We start from the raw sequence: 22,450 nt of genomic DNA on the forward strand, positions 1-22,450 counted from the left end.
GACTAAATCGAAATAAAAAACGAAACTATTGGGCGAAATCGAAATAAAAAAAAACAAAAAGGACTAGATCACATTAAGGTACAAAAGCAGAGGGGCTAAACATGAAATTCGCCCCTCCAAGTAAAAAAAACACGCGGATCTGCTACTGGGTCGGGTCGCATGCACGGGTCAGACGTGAAACGACGTCGTTTTGGCCATTGTTGCTTAAACCCAAAACGGCGTCCTTTTTGACCCAATATAAATAGCTAAAATCAGATAAAAAAAAAAAGCATTTTCACTTTCATTTTTCTCAGAAACAGAGAGGGATCCTCTCAAACTCTCTCAACACCCCATCCGGTCTATGGGTTCCCGGCCAAAGGCCACCGTCGGCCCCGTCTCGCCGGCCACCGTACGCTGTGGCCGGAAAATCATAAAAGTAATTTTTTTTATTTTTTATACTTTATGCTAATGTATACTGTTTTTTTTATATATGTAAATATATGTGTATATATAAATATGAAAAGAACATATGTAGAAAAGAGATGTGAAAAAACCTTGAAACTTGATTTTTATTTTTTTGTTCTTAGTCTTTGCTTTCTGATACAAAATGTGAAAGAGAAAAACCAAAGAAAAAAAAAAGAAGCCCCCTTTTTTGTTACACTACAATCGGCTTTTATAGCCTATTTTTTGTTACTGTTTTCGATCTTTTTCTTGCTTCTTTCTCCTTTGCAGATGCAAGTGGTGATTGGACGGTGGCAGGTGCGGCGCGGAGTGGCGGTGGCAGAGACCAAAGGTCAAAGAGGGCGGCGCCTAGGGTTTCAGAGACCTGAAACCCTAGGCAGATATTTTTTGGGAAGGATGGGCTAGGGTATTGGGCTGGTTTTGTAATTGGGCTTGTGGGTTATTGGGTAGGTTAGTTGGGCTTGGTTTTGCTGGGTTAGGTCTGTTAGGGGCTAAATTTGGGTTGTTGGGCTATTCGGGTTTTGTATTGTAATTGGGCCCGGGTTTTAAAAATTGGGCTTGTACATGGTGTATATAACTATAAATGAAATATCAACAGGATTTGAATAAAAATATTATATTTGAAATTGAGTTTTGATAAAATAATTAGGCTCGTTTAAAATATGGTTCATACTTAGGCTCTAATATTCAAAGTCAGGGGCGGATTCGAAAATTGTTTTAGTTGGGGCCAGAATTGTATTATAAATTTTTGAGAGGTCAAAATATAATTTTGTCATTTATCAAATTATGATTTCATCATTCTTAAAGGGACTAAATAGAATTTGTTTCTAATTTTTGGGCCAAAGTATAATTTTACCACATATTAACTTATAATTCCATCCTTTATCACAAAGCCAAGGGGATAAGGCTCTCGTTTGCCCCCTCAAATTCGCCTCTGTTCAAAGTTCAAGCTCGACATGGTCCAACCCATTTTTTAAGTTTAGAATATGTTATTTTTCTTTTCTTTTATGTATCATATAATTTATTTCATATAGAAAGTAAATATACTATATTATAATGTAAGTACTAAAAAATATGTTACGTTGTTTATATCTAAAAAATATATAATGATGGTAGAAAAATATCTATATATAAAATTACTAAATATTAAAAATAAATTTTAAAAATTTCAAAATATAATATCGATAGATTTAAATGATTCAAATTAGCCATTTATAAATACAAACAGACTTCACCGAAATTTAAAACCTATATTAAGGTTGGGCCAAACTTGAGTAACCATTTATATTATTAATATCATACAAACATGACTCAAGCAAACTCATAATCACTATTACTAAAAAAGTAAGCTTAAAGTGAATTGAGCTTTAATTTAGTTGATGCTGTTACTTGAAGAGAACATAAATTCAATCATATTTAAATACACCTTCCTTCAATTTAAAAGTTGAAAAGAAATTATGCTTAAAATAAACATGATATATATATAAAAATCTAAAATAAAACAAACACTCAAGAAGAAGTACAAGATAAAAAAAATTTTGATCCAAAAATTATTTATAACGATGCTGTATCCATGTGGTTGCAAAGTGCTTTGCTTACTTTCAAATATGTGTCATTTTATCTCATTCATGAAAATATATAAAAAGCATAATCTTAAGTTACAAAATTAAGGTTTAAAGATTAAACTCACATAAGAATAATAATTATAATGATGAAATTATAAAATATAATATTCTAATTGATATTATTATTGCAACAACTAAAAGGTAAATTTGTATTTTCTTCTATGTATTCTCTACTGATGTGGATGACCTATTTTAATGATATTTGACACTTCTTTTTAATGACACATGACACTTTCTTTATATTTTAATTAAGATATTTTTCTATTTTAATATAAAATAAGATAAATCATAAATTTAAAAAATATATATATAAATAAAAACTAAAAAAGGATAAACCAAAAATTCAAAATATATATAAAATATGTGATAAATGTTTATATAATTTATCTTCTCAATTTCTCATATTTAATTACATAATGCTAACTATTTAATTACATAATATTCAATATAAATATAACAAATTTATCAGCATATACTACCTTTTTGATTTCAGGAGTTTAAAACACTGAAGATCGTTTGATTCAATTTTTTAATGTTAATCAATTATTACTGGCATTGTTTTGCTTATTATTACTTTGAGTATAATTCAAACTAAATATCATACATGCTAAATAAACCCTAAGCTTAAGTCTCATGTCACAATTTAAATAAAACAATACAATTCCAAAATAATAGGAATTAGAAGAACGTTGTCTAAAATACTTATATATAGAAAATGATTCTGAGCCTTCTGAATGCTGTGCCCTCATCATAACTTGGTGGGTTATCTGTAAAGATAGAAGATAAGAGGGGTGAGCTTAAGAAGCTCAGTGTGTGTCCAATTTCAAGATAATTAATGTGGAACAGTAAACATAGCATACAAGATATAAATTCTTAGAACAAACACGTTTGTATAGCAATTCACAATTTCACAGTATCAGTTGATTAGAATAGCACACCTTTATAATACTTTAAAATTCATATTTTTATATACATATACTTATGAATGACAATGCAATTTCAGTTTATCAAAAAAGGTCCTACCCCTCTCTACACACCACAGTATGAGTTCCCCAGAACTCATCCAGCCTTTTAACTCCGGGTTGTGGATAAACAATCATTAACTTGCAGATAAATTGCCACTTCTGGGTAAAAATTGTGGATAAAAGCTGCCACTGGGTTTGTCAAAATTGTGGGTAAATCACCAGTATTTTTAGATAAAAACATTTGCAAATAAGCTTCCACTTGGTTTGTGATCGAACTACATATTTGCAGTTACTGCCATTTGTTGTGGGTGCACAACTTATTTGTAGATAAAGGAACTGCCACTCTTCCTCTGTACATATCATCCCACCAACAGTAAATAAATCAACACCAACAGTAATCATACTTAACATGTATTCGATTCATCACTAGCAATTAACATGCTTAATGTGTATTCGGTTCAACACAAATAGTAAACATGCTTTAATAGGTATTCAATAGGGTGGCGGCAATAACTAGCAGTTGATCTGTTTCGCAATAACAATAGCATGTAATATACACTTCACATACAGTATAGCCATAACACTTCAATCATTAAATCACAAATTTTAGAATAGCATAATATCAGAGACTTAATTGACCAAATATAAAACTCTAAAAATAATTCGGGGCATATACAAAAATTAAACTAAACGTATCATAAATTTCTGGGCAAAACTGTAAAACAGGAGACATAGGACCGTGTGGGAGGCTATAGGCCTGTAAAAGGGTTTACACGGTCGTGTGACAATTGCAATATAGGGGAGACATGACCGTGTGGTTCACAAACTAGCCTAGGGTTTATAGGGCACATGGTCGTGTGGTCCACACACTCGTGTGGGAGACTGTGTGAACAATAATCCTATACACAATCACCACTGGTTCGCTTGTAAAAGAACACACACCTTTCACCACGGATTTGATTTACACTCGTCACGATCGATTTTGATCCGATTCACCTAAATCCGATCTTTCAATGACCAATATACACAATTAATGATTGATATCAAGATTTTGGCAAGATTATCAAATATTTGGCAAGATTTTGTAAAATTGTGTTGTTACTAAGTTAAATAAATGTATACATGTTAATAAATGTGAAATCGAGACATTGTTGGTATTGAATTAGGAAATAAAAACCCTATTAACTATTCGGGTTAAGTCAGATATAGATGGCATGCCATATGATAGGAAGAGTTTAAGGTTACTTTGACTACAAGTCGATGAGGCACGGGGTGTCAATTTGCCTCGGTTTAATCGATGAGACACTAGGTGTCAAATTTATTATAGTGTTGGGTGTGACTACTTGCTTCAAATTATTCCGATGAGGTACTGGGTGTCAAAATGGTGTGTTGATTGGATCCGTGTATCTGTTAGAGTCCAAGTCGTGTTAATAGAGAAGTAAATGGTAAACTTGACTTTGAAATGGTAATGTTATTGAAATAGCAAATATTATGAAATGGAAGGAAATTTATATTGGAAATTAAATTAGTTAATGATGTTGATTATGTACTAAATGGATGAAACTATGGTTGATATGATCATTGTTTATATGTAGAGGTGCTCATGGGCTGGGCTAGGCCTAAGAAAAAATTTAGGCCCATTTGTTAGGCTCGAGCCTGGCACGAAAAATGGGGCTAAAATTTTGCCCAACCCCGATCCAGATAAAAATGCTAAAACCTGGGCCTAGCCAAGCTCGCCTGTATTAATTTTTTCATATTATTTCTATATAAATTTTAAATATATATAATACATCAAAATACTAAAAAATTAAAATGAATATTTCCCAACAAATTGAAAATAAATTTTAAAAAATACATATACTTAAATAACACTAAGATAGATGCAACTTAACAACCAAATGCCTCTAAAAGAATAACAAAATTAACAATAAAACAAGAGTTATACACTATCCAAATAATAACAACAAAATAGTAGTGACATAATAGTGAAATGGTAGCAAAATAGGGAGAAAACAAGAAAATAGCATTAGAAAAAACAAAAAAAATAGTAAATTTTCTTGTTCTTTTGTGAATTCGAGCCGGGCTCGGGCAAAAGATGCCTTACCCGAGGCCTAACCCATGAGCAGGTCTATTTACATGAAATGATATATGCATTGATTTTGCTACGTAGTAGCCTTAGAAAAATGTCTTGGTAAAATAATGTCTATGTGAATTTGCACAATTGAATTGTTTTAGCGTAACAGTAAATAGTTTTTATTTGAGTATCTATATGTTTTATAATTTATTTTAATGTTTGAATTATAGAAATACCACTGAGATACGTATGATTTTATTTTCCGTGCGCAAGTTAGGTACTTATCAGTTCGCACGTCAACTCAGTATCCAACGACAATCCTGAACTGAAGTGTTGGTGATGCTCTTATTTTAGTTTTGGCATGTACCTAGGAAGTCTTTTGTGTTTTAAAGTTCATTTTATATTTTAATCGTTATTTTATGTTTTGGTTGGCAAGTTATAAAAGTTGTGTTTATATATGTTAGTGTGAATGTAATGTAGTGACCTTGTTGATGATGACTTGTTTGGTTGGCTAATTTCTATGCCTAAGGTTTAGATAGATGAGATAACACCATGGTATGGTTATATGATGCTTGAGTAGTTGAAGGTGAATCTGTGAAATAGTGAGAATTGAATTAGCATTTTGTATGTTCTTCTAGTTTTGTTTTGTATATTGAAAATGGTTGAGATGCATCAATGACTTACTGTTTTAGTTGTATATACATATATATATGTATTTAGCTAGTTATGAATTGTGACATTGTTTAGTGATCTAGGTTGGTTGATTTAAATGGTGTTTTTGACATGAAATTGGTGATTTTGAATTGATTTATGCATTAACAAATATATCTAGGATTACTATTTGAGTTTATGTGAATTTGGGCATGAAATGAACCTTTTGAATATAGTTTTTACCATTTCTGAACCCAGGTATCAATATTTTTGGCATTGGTATTGATATTTGTTTTTATGAACAATTTTAAAACAAACAGAATGCATAAATGGTATCAATTTTTATTTAAGTATCGATATTTTTTCATAAAAATATGTTAATTTTTTCAACAAAAATCCAAGATAATGTAAGTCCGCAGCCCCAGATAAAACCACAGTAAAATTCCTTCAAGCAAAGTCGACAGCTAGTGCGATGTTAGCTCAAGCCAAGACCAAGAAGGAATACAAAAAACTCATGGCTGAAATGCTCAGCTCATTGGATTCTGAATCCGAAGATGAGAAATCTTCAATCAAAACGGTGGATCTTACAAATGATACCACTTTAGTAACCATCACCAGGACCAAGAAAGAATGATGCAAGAAAAGACAAGTGAACAGGAAATATTTTCTGGCGAAAACAGTAAATATTCCCTGCAAGAAAAGACAAGTGAACAAGAAATATTCTCTGGCGAAAACAGTAAATATTCCTTATAAGAAAAGACGTATGAATAGTAAATATTCTCTGTAGTTTGTAATCAGATAATATATTCTCTGAAAAGTTTTAATCAAAGTCTCAATTATGTAATGATGAAAGGGAAAAAAATTTCCCAATTCAAATGATGTAAAGAAATAATATCCCTTTATAAAAGGCTATCGATTTAGAATGAAGGATACAACTTGAAATACCCATTTCGAAATCCAAACTCGTTTCTTTAGAATTCAAAAGTTTCTCCAAATTTTTAAGTTTTAAATTATTTTTCTTTTCAAAATTTAATCAATAATTAAAATTTTATTAAAAATTTTAAATTACGATTATCTTATTCCAAATCCGATCCTCAGGATAGTCTAGTATCAGAGCCAAGGAGGAGCAAATATTTCTAAGTTTTGAAAATATTCAATTTATTTTTAATATTTTCGAGTTTTGGTTTAATTGTCTTCATTAATGTATTATTATTTTGTTGAGTATTGATACATTGTCCGGTTAGCCATGTCAAGAACAAAGTATCCATGTAGGTAAATAATTCGAAAATCCAGATAGTAGAACCCCCTTGTAGGAAATAAGAAAACAAAGAATGTTTCCTTTCCTTAGAAGAACCAATTCCTCTGCAAGCTTTGTTTCCAATCAATCCCAAGAGTCCAAACCAAACCTCTAACAACACTGTTAATGAACAAAAAGAACATTATGAAAATATCCCCTAAAGATTTGATAATTGGACTCTTCCAAGAGTTCCAACAAACCAAGTCTACAAGAAAACAACTTTTGAAAATTTAAATGCTTTTTGCAGTATGTCATAAAAACAAAAGAAAGGAGTTTACCTATTCAAAAAGAATATGAAATGTAACACCCTTACCCCGTATCCGTCCTCGAATTAGGGTTACGAGGCATTATCAAACAAACACAACCATTTTTAAAACCAAACTGATCACAAACATGAAAATTTAATCATTTTTCACATAGCTAATTATAATTTACAATCAAAATCTAACCAACATCGTACTCAGACCTATACATGCCATAAGATCGAGTTCAAATATTTAACAAAATACCCAAAAGAAGTCGATAGTGTGATAGACTATGCTGATGATCCCCGAGCTCGTAACGCGTCTCCAAAATCTAAAAAAAAAAATTAATGGACAAAAACATTCAAAGTAAGCTTTTATAGCTTAGTAAGTCTATAGCATATCTAAAATACATATAAAAGAATCATATAATTCTCTAAGTAAATTTAGTGAAATCACAAATATCAAATATAATTTCTAATCAAACATTGCTATCTTAAGTCATTTTGTTTAAATCTAAAAGATTGTATATTTAACTAATACACATAAACGAATAAATGTATTTACATTATATGCATATAATCAAGTTACTAACATAATCATTAACGCATATCTTGATTTCTAGAGTACTTATTGTTCGCACTTCATCGGATTCATCTATATATAATTGTTCAAATACATATACCAAAAGCATAATTCTTATACTTATCAACTATAAGTGCCGAATGCACATATACACTTATGTCCACCTATGCCGAATGCATACATATATATATATATCCAATAATTTCATGACAACCGATATATATATACACTAATCACAAAGATTCGAACGATTATATACTCATCAAACACCTTGAAACAAATGTTCATATATTTGTCCATTTCATATAATCAAAATCATATATATATTTATACTCAATGCCTAGAATCACTTAATTCAAACAGATTCACTGACACTTCACCTGATAGACTTATAGTCTAATTTCGTTCACCGGCACTTAGCCTGCTAGGCCTATAGCCTGATTCAGTTCACCCAAGACTTAGCACGCTAGACATATAGTCCGATTAGGTTCCAAGCACTTAGCCTGCTAGACATATAGTCCGATTCAGTTCACCGGCACTTAGCCTGCTAGACATATAGTCCGATTCAGTTCACCGGCACTTAGCCTGCTAGACATATAGTCTGAATAATTTTACTGGCAATAAATCCGATCGATACTGAACTTTAACGAAAGAATCTCAATTCACAGAAGTTGTATCTCTTATTCGTATATAAAATCCACATACAATTCAGCTCAATATTCATAACTTATATCTTTAAAACACATGGATAGGTATAGATCCCAATCATCAAATCTAGTTTAAATAATTCAATGGTTCAACCGAAACACATTTATGTATATATAATCATCACACTATAGATTCCACTTCTAATATCATAAAATTTAACTTATAATATACTAGGTACCTTAAACATTTGAATTCTCTATATACCTATATAATTTCATATACCATTTCAATGCAAAATCTTATGCATGTACATATATGCATATTCGAATATAACAACCATATATTACTCTATACTTATTTTCAAACAAGAACATATACCGAATACTCATACATATTCGAATTTAACATATATATAATTTAATATAATTTCATACTTATACTCAATATAATTATTATTCACAAATACACATACTTAATCACTTCAACTTATACAAATATTCACATATATCTCATACCTTTATAATTTCATACTTTCAATTCCAATTTTTATACTTTTAAATTTAACTCCACACAAATACTAATGATATACATACTCATATGCTGATTTAATAAAATTAAATAGCTAATAGACTTACTTCGGATATCAGCGAACACGATCGACTATTCAATTACTTTCGTTTTCCCCCGATCCAAATTCGCTTTCTTCGTTTCTTGATCTAAACATAATCAAATTTAACCTTTTTATTCATAAAAACGTTCAATTAAGTCCAAAAATACATAAATGGGAAAATTACCATTTTGCTCCTAACATTTTACACTTTTGCAATTTAGTCCTTTTTGCACAAAACACAAAATACACAAAATTTGCCCACACTAAGCTAGGGCCGAATGTTCCTTGTCTTCATACAATTCCACACATTTCATTTATTTCACATTTTAGTCTCTAAAAATATTATTTTTTGCAATTTAACCCTAATTACTCAATTTCACCAAAAATTCCAATACAAAACATATTAATCTAAAACATATCTTTCATTATTCATTATCAAACATCACAAAACACAATTATTCATCAATGGCATAGCTCAAAATATTCATCAAAATCAAAAATTCAAGCATGGGTCGGATAGTACTCGAAGCAACGATATCAAAAACATAAAAATCATCAAAAACCGAACAAAATTCATACCTTAATCCAAGCTTGAAAGTGCCGAATTTTTCCAAAGCTTTAAACCCTTATTTTCTCTCTTAGTTTCGGTAGAAAAAGATGAAGAACATGTTTTAAATTTGTTATATTTAACATATAATAACCATAATAATTAATTTACTTAATTAACCTTTGTTAAAATATAATGTATAACACATATTATAAGGTCATTCTTGACCATTGCCATCCACTCACTTAATGGTGGACTAATTGCTTCTTAAATCCTCCAAATTATAAAGACAACAACAAATAGACACTTTCATATTTAACCATTAAATTTTTATTTTACGCGATTTAATCCTTTTATTTAATCGGACATTCAAACAACATAATTAAAACACGAAAATTTCACACAATCAAATGCACACAAAATAAACACACAAAATAATATTAAAATATTTTTTTTGACTCAGACTTGTGGTCCCGAAACCACTATGTCCGATTAGAGTCGAAATTGGGCTGTTACATGAAACAATCCAATTATTAGATAGAGTTGTCATTAATAAACTCAAAGAAAAAAAATATAAATATATCCATTTTGGACTAGTCCAAGTTGGTGTCAAACCTCTTAGTGTTGAAGCCACTAAAAATGCCTCAATTTTAATTATCTTAAGAGACCAAAGACACATCATGTTTAATGACTCATTATTAGGAACTATAGAAACAAGCTTATGTATGGGCCCAATACATTTTAATTGTTATGGGAGTTGGTGCCACAAGGTCTGTAGCACCCTCAAGTTTCCACTTATAAGGAAAGTTTATTTCATGCCATTGTATTGTTCTTGGATTGTGGTACGAGACCTTGAAGTATCTGTTTCTATTAAAAGAGTTTCTCTTTTTGGGCTTTGGAGTAAAGCCTTGGTATTAACAACAGAATACATAGCTTTGAAATGGAGTCTATAGACTAATGTTAATACATCCGTACCAGGAAGCATTTTGTAGTTATGGGTATGTATTTGTAGGGTCAAAAATTGTAAAATATTTTTGTCAGTAAAAAAAATCATAAAATTTGGATAACAATTAAAATGTATTGGGCCTGTACATAGGCTTGTTTCTATACTTCCTAATAATGAGTCATTAAACATGATGTGTCTTTATTCTCTTAAGAAAATTAAAATTTAGGTATTTTTAGTGGCTTCAACACTAAGAGGTTTGACACCAACCTGGACTAGTCCAAAATGGATATATTTATATTTTTGTTCTTTGAGTTTATTAATGATGACTCTATCTAATAATTGGATTGTTTCATATTCTTTTTGAATAGGTAAACTCATTTATTTTGTTTTTATGACATAACTGCAAAAAGCATTTAAATTTTCAAAAGTTATTTTCTTGTAGACTTGGTTTGTTGGAACTCTTGGAAGAGTCCAATTATCAAATCTTTGGGGGATATTTTCATAATGTTTTTCTTGTTCATTAACAGTGTTGTTAGAGGTTTGGTTGAACTCTTGGAATTGATTGGAAACAAAGCTCGTGGAGGAATTGGTTCTTCTAAGGAAAGAAAACATTCTTTGTTTTCTTATTTCCTACAAGGGGGTTCTACTATCTAGATTTTCGAATTATTAAAGTTGCCTACAGGGATACTTTATCCTTGACAGGTCTAACTCATGGCTAACCAGATAGTGTATCAATACTCAGCAAAATAATAATGCATTAATGAAGACAGTTAAACCAGAACTCAGAAATATTGAAAACAAATTGAATATTTTCAAAACTTAGAAATACCTGCTCCTCCTTGGCTCTGATACCAGACTGTTGCGAGAATCGAGTTTGGAATTAGATAATTGTAATTTGAAATTTGTAATAAAATTTTGATTATTGATTAAATTTTGAAAAGAAAAATAATTTAAAACTTAAATTTTTTAAAACTTAAAAATTTGGAGAAACTTTTGAATTCTAGAGAAACGAGTTTTGATTTCTGAAATGGATATTTCAAGTTGTATCATTCATTCTGAATTTGATAGCCTTTTATATAGGGATATTATCTCTTTACATCATTTGAATCGAGAAATTTTTTCCCTTTCATCATTACATAATTGAGACTTTGATTAAAACTTTTCAGAGAATATATTCTCTGATTACAAACTACAGAGAATATTTACTATTCATGCGTCTTTTCTTGTAGGGAATATTTACTGTTTTCACCAGAGAATATTTTCTGTCCACTTGTCTTTTCTTGCGGGGAATATTTACTATTTTTGCTAGAGAATATTTCCTGTTCATTCGTCTTTTCTTGCAAGAAATATTTACTGTTTTCGCTAGAGAGTATTTCCTATTCACTTGTCTTTTCTTGCATTATTTTTTCTTGGTCCTGGTGATGGTTACTAAAGTGATATCATCTGCAAGATCCACCGTTTTAATTGAAGACTAGGAAGATTTCTCATCTTCGAATTCGAAATCCAATGAGCTGAGCATTTCAGCCATGAGTTTTTTGTATTCTTTCTTGGTCTTGGCTTGAGCTAACATTGCACTAGCTGTCGACTTTGCTTGAAAGAATTTTGTTGTGGTTTGATCTGGGGCTACAGACTTACATAATCTTGGATTTTTGTTGAAAAAATTATCCAAATATTTTAAATCATATTTTTCATCATTAAACTTGTCCCACCATTTAGTTCTGTAGTTTCAAACTAGTAATGGAATTCCAGTATATTGATCTTGCTCATAAGAATAATTCCATGAAACAATCCAAGAAATGCACAGTTTTGAGAAAAAATAGATTGTCCTGTAAATGTGTTTTTGGTCTGGTTCAGGCTGAAATTTGTCAAAGAATTTGGGCCATAAGTTTTGAATTTTTTTTGATAGTATCTCAAAGGATGATGGTCCATACCAAACCCACCATTTTTAGAACCAGTTTGGGAATTTGAATTGGGTACCATATTTGAAATATATGAGGCAAGAATGCCTCATGTGTTGGTTGTTCATTAAGAAGGCATTGTACCATGCCATTTGGTAATCCCAATATGTAAAATATTGGCGATGGTCAATTTTGGTAGTAAATTTAGCTGGGAATTTCTTGATAGAATTTGGATTTTCACTCCAGTCCCTTGGTTGAAGAATCTTTAGTATTTGGGCTGTTGAATGGGTAATAAAATTTGGATATTTTGGGTCTGTGTAGTGTTTGAACAGTACTAATCCAGTTTGAACTAGTATGTTTTCATAATACTGTTGGGGTTTTTGTGATTTCAATGGTTTGAAATGCCATCCATTGAAAAGTTCTTTTGCAAGTACAAGTGGAGGTTTTTCTGAAAATTCTTCCTCCATAACAAGAATTTTTTCAAAAGAATTGTTTGGAAAATATTGTGAGGATTTTTGTGTAGCAGTCTGTGAAGACACTGTTATTTTTTTTGGGAAAAAACATCTTGGAGATATGTCTCTTTTAAAATATTTTTGAGAGATTTTAGTTTATGTAAAACAGTCTCTTTATTTTTTGAAATCTTTGCCGCTTCAACAGCAATTTGTTTAAGAGGAGTTTCCTCTTTCATTTGTGAAAAGGTATCGATACCCTTATTTTGCAAAGAAACATTATTGAATTTTGATATCGATTTTCAATAAGGTATTGATTTGGTATCGATACCAACTGTGGATTTTTAATATGGAATTTTAAACCTTAAAATTTTACAATTCAATCCTCCTCTATGCCCGAATTTCACAATTAGGTCCGTGTAAAATTCAAAATTTTTAATATGTTCAATTATATATGATTTTATGATAAATAATCGAGTTATTATTTAGTAAGGTATTTTTGATTATTCAATTGTGTCGTAACATCTTATTACTTGGGTCCGACGATTGGGCCTGGTAAGGGGTGTTACACAATGAAAAAGATTGGCAACCGCCATGAGACAGGCTGACCACCAACGATGAAAACTTTTAGCTGGAATGTCTGAGGATTATGATGTCCTCGGACTAGAAGAAGGTTTCAGCATGTACTGAAAACCAATTGTCCCATATGGTCTTCTTGATGGAGATTAAGCTAAATTTTAGGAGGATGGAATGTGGTCAACATAAATTTTGTTTTCATAATGGTATTGATGTATCAGTTGATGGATTGAGTTTAGGATGGAATGATGGAGTTAAAATAAGCCTGAGGAGTTTCTTGATCAACCATATTGATATGGAAATTAAAGAGGAGGATCTTGACAAAAAGTGGAGATTTACAGGGTTCTATGGGTCCCTTGATGTTTGACTAAAAAGGATGACTTGGGAGTTAAAAACTTTAGGGCGTGATTGCAGTTTATCATGGTTGGAGGGACTTTAATGAGACACTATATTTTTTTGAAAAGAGAGGAGGGGTGGTTAGGAAGGAAGGGAGAATGAAAAAATTTAGAAAAATTTTGGAACAATGTTAGTTGGAAGTTTTGAGGTTTACTGGAGTGTGATTTACATGGGAAAAGGGAAATTTTGAAAATAAAAATATTAGGGAACAACTAGATCGTTTTGTAGAAAATATAGATTGGTGGACATCTTTCCTTAATTATAAAATCAAGCATCTAGGGCATTCATTTTCAGATCATTTCCCAATGTTGATGGAAACAAATGTTAATATCCAAGACCCTAAAGTACAAAGGTTTCGATTTGAACAATGGTGGCTACTAGAAGACTCGCATGAAGAGGAAATTCAGAGGTTTTGGAATGGTAGTGGTAAAGAGGTTCCAGATCGTCTTAGGGATCTTGGCAATGGTTTGCTACAATAGACGCAGAGAATGAAAAAGTAAAAAGGTGGCAGAATAAGGGCTCTAAAGGAAAGGGTGAGGGATCTTAACGAGATGGAATGGACGAATGAGATGATTGGTGACTTAGTTGAAGCAAAGTTGGAACTTAATATGGAGATAGACAAATAAGAATTATATTGGGAGCAAAGGGCGAAAGCAAATAGGTTAAAGAACAACGATCAGAATATAACTTTATTCCATAGATTTACTTTATAAAGGATAAGAATTAATTAATTATGGAGTTTAAAAGAGAGGATGGATCAGTAACGACATATATAGATGAGATGGCTAAAATTACGAAAGAGTATTTCTCAAATTTATTTACGGCAAAAGGGGAGGGGATTTTGGAGGATTATTTGAAAGGAGGAAATAGATGTATAACTGAAGATATGAATCACTATTTGCTGGGAGCTTACAAAATTGAAGAAATCCAAGTTGTGTTAAAAGATATGGCCCCTTTAAAGGCAATTGGGGAGGATGGTTTTCCGTCACTCTTCTTTCAAAAATTCTGACATATTATTAGCAAGGAAGTAGGAGAATTTTTCCTCAATGCTCTAAACAAAAAGAGCTCTTTGGAAGGTATAAATTCAACTATTATTGTTTTAATTCCAAAGATTTCTCATCCAAATAATTTGAAAGATTTCAGACCCATTAGTTTATGTTCGGTTCTTTATAAGATTATCTCAAAAGTAATAGCGAATCGTTCTTGAAAGGTACTTGACAATTGTATCGATGAAGCATAAAGTGTTTTTATTCCTGGGAGAATGACAACTGATAATATGTTATTGGCCTATGAGATTTTGAATATGTTGAAACATAAGAGAATGGGTAGGAAAGGAACCTTTACACTTAAACTTGATATGAGCAAGGCATATGATAGGGTGGAATTGGGTTTTTTGAGTGAGGTCATGCTGAAGATGGCCTTTGAAAGAAGATAGTCGGATTTTATATCAAAGTGTATTAACTTTGTTTCATATTCAATATGCATAAATAGGGAAAGGGGGAAGTTTTAAGCCTACGGGAGGATTTAGACAAGGAGACTCGGTTAGTCCCTACTTGTTTATGATATGTGGGGAGGGACTTTCGATGCTAATGAGAGTAACGAAGAGGGAGAAAAGAATAAAAGGGGTGAAGGCGGGTAGAAGGGATCTGATGGTTACTCATCTCTTTGCAAATGATTGTATTTTATTTGGGGAAGCAACGGAAAGAGGGGCAAATGAACGAAAGGGAATCCTAGCGCAACATAAAAACTTGTCGGAAAAAATATTAATTACGATAAATCTGCTCTATTTTTCAGTTCAAATAGTTCGACACAAGTAAAGGAACAAGTCACATAAATACTAAGGGTAAGATGCTTATCAAATCCGGAGAAAAATTGGGATTGCCAAACATAGTTGGAAAGCAAAACCGTAAGAGTTTCTAAGGCCTGAAAGAAAAGGTGGTTGAGCGAGTTAATAACCGGTGTGTTAAAACATTGTCACAGAAAGGAAAACAAGTTTTTATTAAGAGTGTTTTACTATCAATTCCCACCTATGTTATGTCATGTTTTTTGCTGCCAATTTCATTATGTAATGAGATGAAACAGACTGTTAGTAGATTTTGGTGGCAGAAGCAGAAATGAGAAAGAGGAATTCATTGGTGCAGTTGGAAAATGCTATGCATTGTAAAAGAGGATGGGGTTATGGGGTTTCAAAATTTTTCCAAATTCAATTTAGCCCTTCTAGCAAAAGAGGGCTGGAGATTAATAGAATATCCCAATTCTTTGTTAGCAAGAACATTGAAAGCCAAATATTTCCTAAACACAGACTTTAAGCAATCAGAGTTAAGCAATTACCCTTTGAATACCTAGAGGAGTGTGTGGGCAGCAAAAAAATTGTTGATGGAAGAGATGGTCTAGAGGGTTGGTAGAGGGGACAGTATTTTGATATGGCATAATGCTTGGGTTCCTGGTAATTCAAGAGCCAGTCCAAAATCATAGTATTGACAAAGTGGCATAACTAATAGTCCCAAATCTAAGGCAGTGGAAGGAAGGGATTATTACCATTTTGTTTGCTGAAGGAGAGGCTGAAACAATTCTGAATATCCCTTTGGTGAGGTAGGCGTAAGACGATTGTAGAGCATTGTGCAGTGAACCAACGGGGGATTACAAGTGAGAAGTAGTTACAGGAGGTTAGTAAAGAAAGATCTAAGTCTAATTACAGATGCTTCAGAGATTACAGGAATTTTTTTTTACAAAAGCCTATGGTAAACAAATTTGCTTGGGAAAGTGAAAATTACAAACTGGAAAGTCTACAACAACTACATCCCTACTTTTGAATCTACATTTCAAACGGTAAGTAATTTTGCTCTCTACTTGTAGTGCAAGAATGGCTCAGAATCTTTAGTGCACGTCTTTAGGGACTGTCCTGCAATTCAAGGAATTTGAGGAATGTTAGGATTTCAGAGAACCGATGAAGAAGAAAAAAGGAATTTCCAACAGTGGTTGGAGGAAATGCTTACCAGGCTAACAAATTCACAAAAAAAGACCCTTTTCTGTAGCATATGGGCTATCTGGTCTGACCAAAATAAGGCGTTGCATGAAGGACTCCATCAGATAGTATTGAAAACTGTGCAATTTATCCAAAAATACTCAGGGGAATGGGAAAGGGATAATAGTATCTTACTTGGCCAACGGATCGAGGAGGAGCGATGGCGACCATTGAAAGGGAACACAGTTAAAATAAACTTTGATGGAGCTTCCGATAACTAGAGGCAAAATCAGGTTTGAGTAAAGTAGGTAAGGACTCAAGGGGGATTTTTCTGGGATCTCAATTGCTGATGAATAATTGAGTGGCCACGCCTTTCACGGAAGAAGCGCTGGCCTATTACAGGCCATCCAGTGGGGAATAGAAAGAGGATTCCGACAAGTGGAGATCGAAGGTGACGCTCTCAGTATCATCAAAAAATTTCAAAATAACGAGGAGGACAAATCAGTGCTTAGGGCATACATTTTAGACATAAAAGAAGTAAGCAAGAGTTTCGAAGATTGTCGTTTCAAAAAAGTCCCTAAATCAGGAAAGCAAAGGAAGGATTGAAGAGACAAGGAATGACTTACCTGGATAATTGGTTGTCCAGAGCAGTGTCGAGGGCGATAGAATCCGATGGAAGAGGTCTGGGAGCGTTCAGTGGAGAGGGAAGCTTCGAGAACCAAAACTGGTAGAAAAGTAATGGCCATCATAAAAGAGAGTCTCGGGGAGTGGTTTTGTGACCTTTTGTTTTCAATGCAAAAGAAGAGACTGGGTCTTTTGACAAAGTTGGGCATCGGGGACATCGAAAAGGGGACTGGGTCTTTTAGGAAGGCTTTTATTTTATTTTTGGGTCTTATTTTGGGTAAAAATAGATTTATTTTATGTTTGTTCATTAGGCTGTATGATGTTTAAAACACTGTTTGAATTCTAGCTCGGGCCCAATTCTTATAAAAGTCTCAGAGTTAATGTTGAAAAATATATATACACATAAAACTTTAATTTTGATTTAATTGTACATACTTAAAGAAATAAATAAATCGATTTATTTTTATATTAAATAAACATAATTATTTGTGTATGCAATATATAAATTAAAATGATATATAAATAATTATGTTACTAGCTTATGAAAATTAAATCAAATTAAAATTTTATATATAAAATTATTCATTAAAACAAAATATACGTGAAAATTTATTTATAAATATCAAATATTTCTTAAATATCGATAAATCTAAAATTATGGATTAAAATAAATTGATATCAATAGATACCAATTCTAATAAAATACGTTACACCACCAATCCGATGGTTCTACTCACCTACCTCCTAACATGAGCCTAAAGGTAATATTATATCTCATCATTTATGCCTTTACCTATTCTAAAAATATACGTTTCTTTCATTCATTAAGTTTCTCTCTTCTTTCTTTTGGATACATAAATGTAGGGGTAAGCAAAATTCGATTCGACTCGAAAAAATCGAAAAAAAATTTGAATTTCGAGTTAAACGAATCGAGTTATTCGAGTTAATCGAGTTATTCGAATCAACTCGAATTTTTTTTCGAATTTCGAGTTCGAATTTTCGAATTCGAATAATTCGAATATCAAACTATAATATTTTACAGTTTTACCCTAAACTCCCAAACTTTTTTACTTTTCCCTCAAAACTTTTACTCCTTCCCACTTTTCCCCCAAAACTTTTACTCCCCCCTCCCAACCCCCAATCTACCCAAAATCCATTTTCCACCAAAATTTTACTCTTCCATTCATTTTTTTTTCAAAATTTTACTCTCAAAACCCTCAAAACCTTTTATTTTCCCCCAAAATTTTTACTCCCTCCCACTTTTCCCCTAAAACTTTTATTCTCTTCCCATCCCACCTCCCATCTACCCCAAACCCTCCCCCCTCCAATTTTTTTTTAATATTTTCCCTCCAAAATTTTACTCCCCCTATTTACTTTCCCTCAAACTTTTATTCCCCAAAACTTTTTATTTTCCCTCTAAATTTTTACTTCTCACCCTTTACTCTCAAATAAAAATCAAAATTATCCAAAAAAATCACTAAAATAAATAGTAATAATTTTATTTATATATACTATTTATATTATTAAATTAAATTTCACATTTTATATTATTTATATTATTGAATTGTTTAGTCATATTGAATATTTATATTAAAATTGAATTCTTAATTATGTCATAAAATATTCGTGTTAAAATTTTATATTGGTATCAATTTCAAATTTTATTTTTAAAATAAATTTTATTAAAAATCATATTTTTATATTTAATATATTTTAATTCCAAAATACATAGTGACAAGAATCAAGATAATTGAAACAACTAAGCAAACAAATAAGCTAACCAAGATATAAAAAATTAATAAATAAATTATGAGGTGATGAAAGTTAATAAAAATTTGATTAAGGTGGACAAATTTTATTACGATGGGTGACAATGGTTACAAGGACCCAAAATTATTTTTTAAAATTTAACTCGAACAAATATATTCGATTCGATTCGATTCGAATTCCATCTCACTCGACTCGATTCAAGAAAACTTCAAATAAAGTTAGGATGATAAAATGAGATTCGAAAAGTCGATTAATTCGAAAATTTTCGATTCGATTCGATTCGATCGAATGCTCACCCCTACATAAATGTATTGGCACATTTTAAGGTTACCAAGTATTAAAATGGTTTGCATTTCAATGTATATATATATATTTTTATTTTATTAAATTTTAATTAATTTTAAAATTGAGTTAAATTGGATTTTAAATAAGAGAAAACATTTTTTCACTGTTTTTTTTATTCACAAAATTTAAACTTAAAACCATATTTATTAAACATCGAATTTCTTATTATTAGATTCAATATAATATTTGATACAATCAATGATAGTTATTTTTTCCGGTTGGGCAAGAAGACAATATTTATTGCATTACACATCAACACGACATCAACACACTAAAGTTTCAAACAACATATAGATAATAAAACAAGACTCTTTATCTATGGGCAAAGATCATTGACAAATGAAACTCATAATCTAAAAAATCCGAAAACCTATACATGTGGTGCAAGTAACTCATTCTTATTAATAATATTTATTAGAGAGGACCTGGGTGGACTAATGCAGTTAAAAATAGGGACGAAGTCATAAGTTTATTTTTAAGAGGGTCAAAATTAAATTATAAAATTTTAAAAGACTTAAAGTACAATTTTATCTTTGTATATGCTTATTATGTTGGAATTTTAAAGGGATTAAATTAAAAAAAATATCTTTAAATGGGCAAAGTGTATTTTTACAATTAAACTTAACTTATAATTTTAAAAACTTTAAAAAACTAAAATAATAATGTACTATCTTGGGGCAAGCCCTTACCTACCCTCTTGATGCCTTCCTGAGTTAAAAAGCACATCCCTGTGTTGAATTACCTAATAACTTAATCTGCAACTGCTTTTGCCTTCCTATTAAAACTTTGAAATAAAATCTCCTCAAGTAAAACTAAACTCATCGAATGCAGCATCACACTCAAGTTTGATCCAACCTATTTGTGGAGCTATCATTTACCATTATTAATCTCCCTAGTCACATTCCCTTTGGTCTATTCTAAGTAAAGTTATACCGACATTTTTTGCACCATTTTTTTGGTATTATTAAAATATCTTTTATGTTCGTTTTACAATTTATAAAGATTATTATTATTATTTTTAAATTCATAATTGTTCCTTCCAACAGTATCATTTCTAAATTTTGAATATGAGTTTTTTTATTGAAAGTATAATATTTTTTATCACTACGCCTAATACTTGTTGATAAATTCTAACTAAAAATCTTTCTAATTAACACCTATGCTTGAATTGCCCAACAAGCATGTGCAATAGTAATCAACACTTTTACATGCCCTAATGCCTTGACCTCTATAATCAATGATAGTACTTAGGTAGCCTAAAATGTATCCTAACATTTAAGGTAAGCTAATAAAATACCTTTTGAGTTCATTAGAATTTCATGCAATAGCTTCAATATTTTAGGTTGGAATATTTATTATACATATTCTGGATTATAGCAAATAATATGTTAAATTAAACATATAATATCTGAATTAAATTTAAAATATTTAACTATTTATTTGATTTTTTAGATTTTCCTCTATTAAATATATTGACTTTTGAGTGATAGATTCTGACTCCGTGTTACAAATTGTGACGTAGAAGTGTTATCTTTCAAAAATAAAATTGATTGAACTATAAGATGTGGTTTTTGGTTATTTATCTCATCTCTTAATTATGTAGTCAATGGTTCAATTCCACTCATGGTCAACCGTTTACCTTTCGGAGAGTACCTACAACAATAGAATTAGTCACTATTGCCGGAGGTGGATATATTAATTACGATAAAAAAATTGACTTGTTTGTTATTAGAAATCAAAATCATGAGTTGAATCCCTAGACAATTCTTTATGTAATTATCTTTTCAATAGTTTTCATTGAAAAATTCTATCAAATGATTTTTATATTTTTATCAAACATGTTAAAAATTTAAGTTGCTGAAAATATTAATTTTAATTAATTATGAGAAACACCTATATGTTGGTTTGTTAAAATATAATTATAAAAGTTATAAAACATATAAAAATAATTTAATTTGAGAATAATGTTATACATCCCTTTATTGAAATATACAATTAGTAGTATAAAATAAGTTTATTTAATTTTTTGAGAGAAGGTTATTTAATATTTTAAATTTTAATAATTTATATAAATTATATATAAAAAGAAGGCTCTACGGGCATTCCTTTCTTGACAATTGGGTACATAATAGGTTTTTTTTTTTCTGTTAAATTTTAATTTTAGTTTTTCTATTATGCTTAAATTTGAGATTTAAACTTTATACTCTAATTACTAACCTAATACGTTTACTATACTTTTACAATGTTATTAATTAGTCCAAAGAGCTAACACCATTATTAAAATATTACGAGGTATATATAACTTAAATATCCTCAAAGTCTTAAAAATTGACACATGGCTTTTCATTTCTTTTGAATTCATGTTACATTTTTCTTTTTACATTAAGAAAATGATCTACATCAAAATTTAAGAATATTATTCAATAAAAAATTATTATGACGCGTTTGAATAGGTGTTTTAAGAAAAATATGTCTTAGTATTTTCAACATTATTATTATTATTATTATATATCTACCATGTAATTTTTTAAATAAAAATTCAAAATGTCACCCCAATAAATTTAATAGAAAAATTTTAATAGCAGTAACAATTGAACCTAAATTTTAAACTTGAAAAGTAAAAGGATTAAATTATTTAAAATATAAATAGAGAGGCTGAATTCCATATGTACAAAGTGTCTAGAGACTTAGAGCATATTTTAATCTTCAAAATTTTACTCAGTATATAATTTGAAAGAAATAAATAATCAACCTAATGCAAAGTGTGTATTGAAACCGTACTAATAATTATAATTT

General features: G+C 30.6%; 2 long non-coding RNA genes across 11 annotated transcripts; one reads left to right on the top strand and one right to left on the bottom strand.

Moving 5' to 3' along the window:
- The first annotated feature begins 213 nt into the window (after positions 1 to 213).
- On the top strand, positions 214 to 1,067 carry LOC105770550 (uncharacterized). Its single transcript, XR_001126239.2, has 2 exons — positions 214 to 415; positions 712 to 1,067. It is a non-coding gene; the product is annotated as an uncharacterized LOC105770550 (long non-coding RNA).
- Positions 1,068 to 2,648: 1,581 nt separating this feature from the next.
- LOC105789172 (uncharacterized) lies at positions 2,649 to 17,783 on the bottom strand. 10 transcript variants are annotated; one of them, XR_008197891.1, is made up of 6 exons: positions 17,111 to 17,780; positions 16,947 to 17,002; positions 16,489 to 16,852; positions 16,282 to 16,393; positions 9,164 to 9,244; positions 7,448 to 7,629 (listed from the first exon to the last, which is right to left on the bottom strand). It is a non-coding gene; the product is annotated as an uncharacterized LOC105789172 (long non-coding RNA). The 10 variants fall into 10 exon arrangements; XR_008197890.1 differs by having other exon boundaries at positions 16,282 to 16,852; positions 17,111 to 17,783; XR_001132242.2 differs by lacking the exon at positions 16,282 to 16,393 and having other exon boundaries at positions 17,111 to 17,778.
- Positions 17,784 to 22,450: the final 4,667 nt, after the last annotated feature.

The sequence above is a fragment of the Gossypium raimondii genome, chromosome 7, assembly GCF_025698545.1.
Source record: "Gossypium raimondii isolate GPD5lz chromosome 7, ASM2569854v1, whole genome shotgun sequence".
Classification (NCBI taxonomy): Eukaryota; Viridiplantae; Streptophyta; class Magnoliopsida; order Malvales; family Malvaceae; genus Gossypium; species Gossypium raimondii.